This window comes from Lactuca serriola, chromosome 5, assembly GCF_051521515.1.
Source record: "Lactuca serriola cultivar US96UC23 chromosome 5, Lser_US96UC23_V15, whole genome shotgun sequence".
NCBI classification, from domain to species: Eukaryota; Viridiplantae; Streptophyta; class Magnoliopsida; order Asterales; family Asteraceae; genus Lactuca; species Lactuca serriola.
Genome location: NC_136412.1, coordinates 57,502,552 through 57,512,124, shown reverse-complemented (window position 1 = coordinate 57,512,124; position 9,573 = coordinate 57,502,552). Strand labels below are relative to the sequence as shown.

Sequence of the window (9,573 nt, the reverse complement as noted above, 5' to 3'; positions counted from 1 at the left end):
AATAAACATTCTAACAACATTCTGACAGAAATGAGAATAGTAATAATAAGTGTATAATAACCTTATAGATGATTTAATTAGTGAGAATGTGTGTTAATGACAATAATTATGTAAAATTGAACGTATTTATATTATCAAACAACATATTTTCTTTATCATTCTCAAAAAATAACATTGTCCATATGTCTGCACAATAATTAGTTATAATAAAATAACCTAAGCCTATATATATATATATATATATATATATATATATATATATATATATATATATATATATATATATATATATATATGGGTCACTCATGTATTTAATAATAATAAAATATTAAAAGGAAATAATAAAAAAATGAAAAATAAATATATAAAGGGTAAAAAATTTAATTTTGAAAGGAACTAAATCTACAACAAAACTAGTTGAAAATGACAATTTGTTAAAAGTTTTGGAACAATGTGGACTATCTATGAAATTTTTTGAACTTATGGAGTATATCTCATATTTCTAAAAACCACATTGACTATTTATGATGTTTCGTGGTAAATATTTAATAGAAATAACTAATTAGTAAAGAAATATATAATATTTAAAATTAAATTATAATTAAAAGGGTAAAATAAAATATAATTAAAATAGAAGGATTAGATTTACAAGTTGTGAAAGTATAAATATATATTTAGTAGTCAAAATAAAATATAAAAAATAAATAAATAAATAAACAAACGAGTTATTTAGTCCGATAGTATTAAATGGTTAATAAAAGAAAGTCTAAAGCTCCTATATCGACTTAGATGTTCTTAATTCGGGTTGATTAGAACAATTTGAGTAGATTTGGTTTGGTGTTTGTTATTCAGTTAATCTGAAATTAATTTGATTTAGGCATCGGGTATACGTATAAAATTTCGAATATACCTGAGTACGTACCTGACTTTGTTTTTTAACAATTAATACATATTATATTAGGTAAAGTAAGTACACTTTTTCATACGATGGTGCATGTATTATACAGGTGATAAAAAAAACACGTTTGTATAGTGAATGCATAATACATTTGTTTGTTGGGATATTTTATTTGTTTGATTCTAGTTTTAGTTCTTTGTTAATGTGTTTTGTAAAATCGCTTGACAGGATGATTCAATGCACAATTCTAGTGTTGGGTAAGTTCAAATTTAGTGATGGCCCTCTTTTTGTTCAATTTAATATTGTCAATGTGAGATATGGACATGTCATATGGTGGAGATGCGTGGTGAGCAGCTCGATCAAATATCATTAAAAGATGAAAGCTATAGATAGAATTTACGGTACGTATCTTATCCAAACGGTTTTAACTTGAACTTTCTATGAAAATATGGGTAGCGTTGAAAACTATAAATTTGAACCTCAGATACCATTTTTTAGCCTTGGTAACATGGTTTTTTACTTTGTATTTATTTTAAGAATATGCATATGAAAGTAATGGAATTTAATTCTTTTCTTTGGATGTATTACGTCTTCTTTTATTTGTGTTGAACATATGATATTTTTCCCTTGAAGATCAAATGTATAGATTTTGACATTTTCCCCAGGTGTTACGAAAAAACCTATTCATTAAGTTCTAAATGGAGTGGATTATGGTCTTAAATTAATTTAAGTTTACAACTTAAATGTTTGATTTTGCCCCTGTGAGATTGTTGCTCATGGTTATTGTGTGATGTCTGAAATCGATTCATAATTGTTGCCTTACATGGGACTGCAACGACTTAGGCCATCAAGCCCTCTTTCTTTAATTCATGTATCTGTTTAAATAATCTACCCCAAATAGTTTCTTTATAATATTCAGTTCAGGTATCAGTTACATTTTCTAACATAAACTTACACAATTGACCTAAAACCCAAAAAATATACCAGATCAACGGCCTTACCACATCACATCACATTATTGACGGTCTTTCTAATCAAACATTTTAAATTACGAATTAGACCTTATTTATAAAAAATACATATCAAAATTTATTACATTTTTCTCTACAAATAGAGTCTTACATTAATGTATTTTCATTTTTTTTTATAATTTCTATAATCTTACAATAAAAACTAACAATAATAGCAAAAGCCTAATTATTTACACGTTTTATATTCTTAAAAGTAATAAAAGCTTGTTATAAATAAAACTAACATTTAATAAATAACTGAGTTTATTTGAATTATTAATATAATAATAAAATTATAATGGTTTAATTGTTTTGGTAGATGAATCATAAAAAAGATGGTATTTTTTTTATAAAATATTGGATTAATTTGGAACTTTAGATCACCATTAACAACAAGAGAGTCTTATTAATTAATTACTTGACATATAATGGATTTCTTTTAAAATGAATTACAAGGTAAAGGTTATTGATATACACTTTCTTTCAAAAAAAAAAAAGTTTACACAAGTATATTAAGTGTGAAAAGAAAATATAAATACATGTGTGTGTGTGTTTTAATTTTGTAGAGCCAATACGTTAAAATAAAGTATGCTTTACCAAATACCCCTCCACAGCTCACTTCATCGAAACCCAAATCCCATCACTCGGGACTTCCTGATGCACCACAAATAGCATGTAAAACCCCGCCGGTGCAATGTTGCCTGATGGCGGCGCCATCGCGTTAACTTCATACGTCGATTTTCCGACCGCATTCACAGTGTTGCCACCATCAAGAACCATGAGCCTCTGGTTCATTGAAAACGAATGCGTGTTAAACGAAGGTGCCACCAGTGTCACCGATATTGAGTTTGGATCCACCTTGTTTTCAACTATGAACCGAATGATTATGCGCTCATTATAACGAATTCTTGTCTGGGTTGCGGGTGAAATTATTTTCGGACGTGTCCCATGCAAATTTGGATTCAAATACGAAGGTGAAAATGCCTCTAAGCTTAATTCTGTAGGGAAAAGTACATTTGTGAAAGTATAAAATTCCTGAGCGTTACTCCCACAAACTAAAATTCTCGTGTCTCGAAGCAAAATAGCAGTCGAATGATACATCCGAGGTATAGTGCTCGGATTTTGTACCTCAAAACGAGAATTAATCGGGTTATCATGACGGTATATTACAGGATTAAGAACCGGGTTTCGTCCATATCCCCACCCAGCGGTCCCCTTTGACCCGCCATTAATGATTAAAACGTTGCGGTTTGGTAGTAATAACATATCTCCCATTACCCGACTCATTGGCATTTTTTCCATGGACCATTTTGGATCCGGGTCGGATATTTTAATCCTGCCACAAGTATCCAAAGCTTCATTAAATATCCCTTTTTTAGCATTTACAAATGCTCCTTTAGGTGCACCCCCACAAACTAAAATCTCCACCGAATCTACTTTCCCATTGACAAGACTTAACGGTAGTAGAACGGCGGACCCTGAGCTTGGATAATTTCTAGGATCACCGCCGGGTATTTCAGGGTACTTTTTCAGAACTTGGTTACGAGAGTAATCAAATAAAATGGCGCCATTATTGGCAAAAACAAACAGATGGCCATCTGGATTAAGAAACACAAATGGGTACAAGTTATTCTCTATTTTTGCATCATGTGTCTGAAGTAAGAAAGGCAGATCATAAGTTTTCTGAGTCTTCGCAGTTTTCGGGAAGAACTCGTAATTAAATTGCTCTCGACCACCTATAACAATCATACGGCCGTCAGGTAATATATGATTCGTAGCGTACCATCTTCTTTGAATCAATCCGTTTGGCATCTCAACCCAATCGCACTTATTACAGAATCCCTTGAAAACTCTAACGACACGTTCGCCGTCATTGAACCCGCCACTCTGCATGAGGCTGCCGTCAGGCATTAAAGCACCGGAGGAGCACCAGGTGTCGGTGAGGATCATTAGGGGACGAACGGAATTGGAAGCAACATCGTATTCGACAGAATGAGCTGTACAGTCTTTCTTTAAAGTCAGGTCGTTCTTATCCTCTCGGCATTTTCCGTCCGGAAGGGCGATTTTGGATGCACCGACGTCAGTCCGGTCGAAAATGATGACACGGTCGTTGGGGAGTTGCTGCATGTGCATGCCGGAGATGCCGATGCTTTGCTTGAGGAGGGACCAGCTTCCACCGAGCGCAGTTGCGGTAGGATATAATAGACTGGCCAAGAACAGGGTGTGGAAACAAGATGAAAGGATAATGCATGAAGCCGAAGCCATTGGTCCACTGGCTTATTTAGGTTTGACGTTCTCGTAAGTTCAAGTTGGATATATATAGAGTAAATTATACTAATGGTCCTTGAGGTATGGATAGTTGATGTGTTTCGTCCCTAACTCTTTTTTATAACTCGAATGGTCCCTATAATTTGATTTTGTTGCGCATTAAGACCCTAACCGAACTAAAAAGACTAATATGCCCTTTCTAATTTGTTTTAGCTTTATTTACATTTTTTATTATTATAATTTTAAAAAATAAAAATTAGCCCACTTATAAACCTAACCCCCTTTTCTTTTCTTTCTCGTGACATTGTTTTATTCTTTTACCAGTACCATTCTTCGGTGAATATTTTTTCTCATCGGAAACCACTAACTGTAGCAGAGGAATTCATCGGACACCCCATCGTCTTCTCTTTCATTAAATCTTCATCATATATATATATATATATATATATATATATATATATATATACACACACACACACACACACACACACACACACACACGGCCCCATTATGGAATTTGATGGTTGAAGGCTTGATTATTTCATCTATGGTTAACTGCTTGACAGTGGATCTTGATGATTGAAGACTTATTGCTTTGTTTATTTGTCTCAATTTGGTCCACATGATTATCCCCTTCTTCTCGTACATTAACAACTTTCAATATGCCTGGTTACATTGGTGTATAGTTTGTCGAATAATTTTAGGAAATCTATATTTCAAAACTATGGATTGAAATCTAGTTATCATAGGTACATGCAATGGATTTTGATTTAATTTGAATGGGATTTCATTTGATTGGGGATTCATTTTTTTCAAGGGAGCCATCACCATCATTGCCTCTTCCCCTGATTTTAGGGTTCAAGACCGACTCCATGGAACAATATAACGAAGTTCGTATGTAGCATCCATTTCCATTTCCAAGTTTAATTTATCAAATATTAATTTTGAGGATTTTTGGGGTGGGGCACGATGTGATGGCTAAGGCCTCACCACGTAGCATCGACTATTTAAAAAGGCGGAGTCGTGAAGCGCCCTGACGTGGCAAGACCTTTACCACAGTATCGCAGCCATTTTTTGTACAAAAACATATATCTTTGTGTTTGTATCCTATTTAAGGGAGCTAACTCTTACGGTTTCCTCATTATTTGATAGCCTCCACCCTATGAGATCATACTTGTAACATCCGGTTTCGAATAGTTCATTATTCGGGGTCGTGGCATGATTATTGGTTATCATAAGGCTTAGGGCCTTGGAGATGAACGGAATTGACCATTTGTGGTTATGGATGTTACGGATTAAGTAATTCGAGTGTTCATTTGTGTTTCGAAGCCCAAGGGAATCATCGTAATTTGGCAGCTTGGTTCTTTATGGATTTTGGGTTTTTATTCGTAAAGTTTTATGGCTAGGGTGAGCTGTCAGAAGTGTAGGGCTTCTCGTCACCTTTCCGTGGATATAAAGTTCGTTGGAAACGGACCTAAGAAGAGGAAGTTATGGTCATTTGAATTAATGGCATAAATGGTCCTTAGTTGAAAAAATTTGCAAGATAGGTCCCATGCGTGCATGTTGAGATGGTGCGTGTCTAGGTAGGTAGGCCCAGCGTAAGCTGGCGTACGCCCAACATAATTTGTAGAGTGCCAATCCCTAATCTTTAGGGTGTGTGCACTATTTAAACTGTTGGAATAGTGTCTAAGGCTGCAACTATATTAGGCAAGTATTTGACCCGGTTGTGCATGGTCCTTTTGGGTTGCCTTCACCATAGCAACTTCATAAGATGATTTATTACGAGAGAGTAAATATTATTAATATATTATGAGAATAATATAATGAATAATATATTGTTATTTGATTAATATAAGTCATAGGATTAATTAGAATTAATTTGGTGACTTAAAGAGATTAATTAAATAAAGGGGTATAAACTGTCAATTGTTTGATAGTTAAGCTTTAGACTGTAAATCCTTATGGATATGCTAGGGACGGATTCTAGAAGCTAGGATAGCTTCAAAAATCGTCCAAGGCTTATCTATGGAAAGGATTTGGATAGCCTTAAGAGAAGATTATCCAATTAGGGTTTAGGTTGTAACCCTTAAGGAGTCTACAAGTATAAATAGACCCCATGGCATAAGGAAATCGGCACCTCTCCTAAAGCAAGAGAACCCTGGCCGATTTCCTCCCCTCTCCTCTCTCCTAAATCATCTTCCTTGCTATTGGTGTTTGTAAGCCATTAGAGGAGTGACATTTGTGACTCTAGAAGCTCCAAGACCTCAAGATCAACAAGGAACTCAAAGGTATGATTCTAGATCTGTTTCAATGTTGTTATTTAACCTAATTAGTCATTAGAAGTCTTGGATTCAAAGCATGTTTATTAGAAAGCCTAGATCCGAGCATTAGGGTTTTGCATGCGCACATAGGAAAGTTCTTATGGCTAAAACCCATCAGTGGTATCAGAGACTAGCTTGGTTTTCTTTAAATTGTTGCTTGATTAACTGAAACAAACCTGCAAAATTCGATTTTTTGGTTTCTGAGTCATGGACTCGGCGAGTTCCAAGGTGGACTCGGCGAGTCCCCTTGTGCACTCGGCGAGTCCAGGCGTCAGGAATTGCCAGATTCGAGATTTTTTCATAATTATCTTATGGAAACTTACCTTAATCATAATAGATCAATCTAAATCCGATTTTTTGATATATATGACTATTATCTTGATCTAGTTAAAGGTATTTATCAACTAATAAAATATTTAATTTCCTTATATGATAATTAATTAATTATTTTAATTATTTTGGTAATTATCTTTCAAAGAAATCTTGAATAAAATCAAATATAGATAATTAGGATATTAATTGTTAATTGGAATTATTTGTTATTTGATCCTCCATGTTTTAAATGTTTAAAACTTACCCACAAGTTTTGAAATTTATATTTGTGATTAAAAGTTTTAATATAGACAACTTAAATTTCAAACCCTAGATTTTAAAAGTTTTAAAATACAACCCTATACTAATATGATATTACTAGAATATATATATATATATATATATATATATATATATATATATATATATATATATATATATGTATAACTAAATGCTAGTCTTACCGTTAGTAGGCCTCATTCACGAAGCCGATCTATAAGGTGGGTATAAGGTTGCGGCCTATAAAATGGCGCTTAATGGGTGTACACTCACACCCACCGCTTGCTTGATTGGTGGAGGGTCGTTAGCCGAACGGGTAGGATAGGGCAACCTCATCCTCTCATTAAAAGTATAATAAGAAATATAAAGTAACTACACATTTTTAAAAATTTCCCAATCTTAGTTACTTTAGGAAAAGTGAATTGATGCAATCCCATGAAATTACACTTTGCACCTTGCTAAGAAGTTAGTGGAGCGTGTGTGGTTTACCGGCACACTAATTGGTTCTAAGCGAAGGTGGAAAAGGGTGATTCATTGTTTATCATAGTTCGATGGAGCGTGTGTGGTTTACCGGCACATCGAATAGGTGATCGTTACAATGAAGGCACCATGTGAATTTGCATGGTAATTCACACCCGCTTTGTGATCCTCGGCATCCCAATCACAAACAAGAGGGGCATATTAAGATTTAAACATGCCATTGAATAGTTTCAATGAATCTCATCCGAACCTAGGAATTCTCAAAAACACTTAGGACTAATAGTTTAAGTTTTGTGATGGAGAATTAGTGAATCGTCATTTACTTACCTTCAATTTATTTGCATGATAGATTACGACATCCCTTTTCTAGTATGTAAATGTTATTGTTGGATCCTAGCCCTAATTTTTCTTATTGGGTGATAATTAGGGATTCTTATTCTAATCTATCTTTGTCCTTTCTAATTGTAGATGTCGAACGCTAACAACACTGCTGCTAGTTCTTTCACGTTGATGAGCCTTTGCCAAAAGGTCACCTTCGATGGAACGAACTTTAGCGAATGGATAAGATACATTCGCACCATTGCTTGCTATGAGGATAAGGAGTATGTCCTCGATGAGAAGCTCGAGAAAATCAACCCCGAAATTGCTACTCCCGCCGAAATTACCGCTTTTGAGACTCATGAGCGAGATGCAACGAAGGTACATTGCATCATGATCGCTACCATGAACTCCGAATTCCAAAAGTCCTACGAGGACATGTACCCGTACGAGATGCACCAAGACTTATTGGAGAGATACCACCAAAACGCGAGACAAGAGCGTTATGAGATTTTCACCAACATGATTTCCGCTAAGATGGGTCATGGAGAATCTCTTACCGTGCACCTGCAAAAGATGCAAAGGTATGTCGACCGCCTTCGCAAGTTAAATGTTGACTTCGGTGAAGACTTGGCGATCGATATGGTGCTTCATTCTTTGCCTCCGATGTACAACCAATTTAGGATGACCTACCACATGAACAAAGAAGAGGTCACCCTAAGCAAACTCCAAGGTCTCTTGAGGGTCGCTGAGAGCAACTTCAAGGACAAGTCTGTTGCACCTACTCCCAATCCGCCCGCTGCTCCTGTCTTGGCTATTGGTCAAGGAAAGGGAAAGAAGAGGAAGGCTTCATCGAAGAACTATCGCAAGGAGAAAGCCCGAGATGGTGCCTCTTCTAGTGGGACCAAAGTTGATCCCGCTAAGCCCTGCCCTAACCCAAAGGAGGCAGAGTGCCACCACTGCCACAAGATATGACATTTTAAGAGAAGCTGCCCAGATTACCTACAAGCAATCAAAGAGGGAAAGATCAAGCCATCTTTCGCAGGTATATACACAATCAAATCTAACGATTCTAATCATGCTATTTCTTGGGTTCTTGATACCGGTTGTGGTTATCACATTTGTTCTAATGTGCAGGGACTAAGAAGAAGTAGGGATGTGGAGCAAGGAAGGATCAATCTAATCATGGGGAACAGAAGATCGTCGCCTGTGACCAAGATTGGAGTGTATTCTTTAGTGCTTAGGAATAGTTTGGTTTTAGATTTGAACAATTGTTGCTATTCGCCAGAAATGGCTAGAAACATCATTTCATTTCATGGTTTATATAGACAAGGATTTAGATTTTCTTTTAATAATGAGAATGGTTCTATTTTAGCTTATCTAAATGGTGCCTTTTACTTTGAAGCTATACCATGTAATGGAATATATGAAACCGTTATGATTGTTGATAACTTAGGAAATGATGTTTTGAACATTGATTCTTCCAGTATGGATAAAGCATCCTTGTGTCATTTTCATCTTGGACATGTCAACAAGAAACGCATAGCCCAACTCCAAAAGGATGGAGTGTTGGAGTCATTCGACCTTAGGGAAGATGACACATGCAAGTCTTGTTTACTTGGAAAGATGACTAAGTCGCCCTTCACAAGTACATGTGAAAGGGGCAAGGGTTTATTGGACCTAATAC

The 9,573-nt window shown here is 35.3% G+C and overlaps 1 pseudogene; it reads right to left on the bottom strand.

Annotated features, from left to right (window-relative positions):
• Nucleotides 1-2,523: 2,523 nt before the first annotated feature.
• LOC145050048 (aldehyde oxidase GLOX pseudogene) lies at nt 2,524-4,173 on the bottom strand (annotated as a pseudogene).
• Between the last annotated feature and the right edge of the window lie 5,400 nt (nt 4,174-9,573).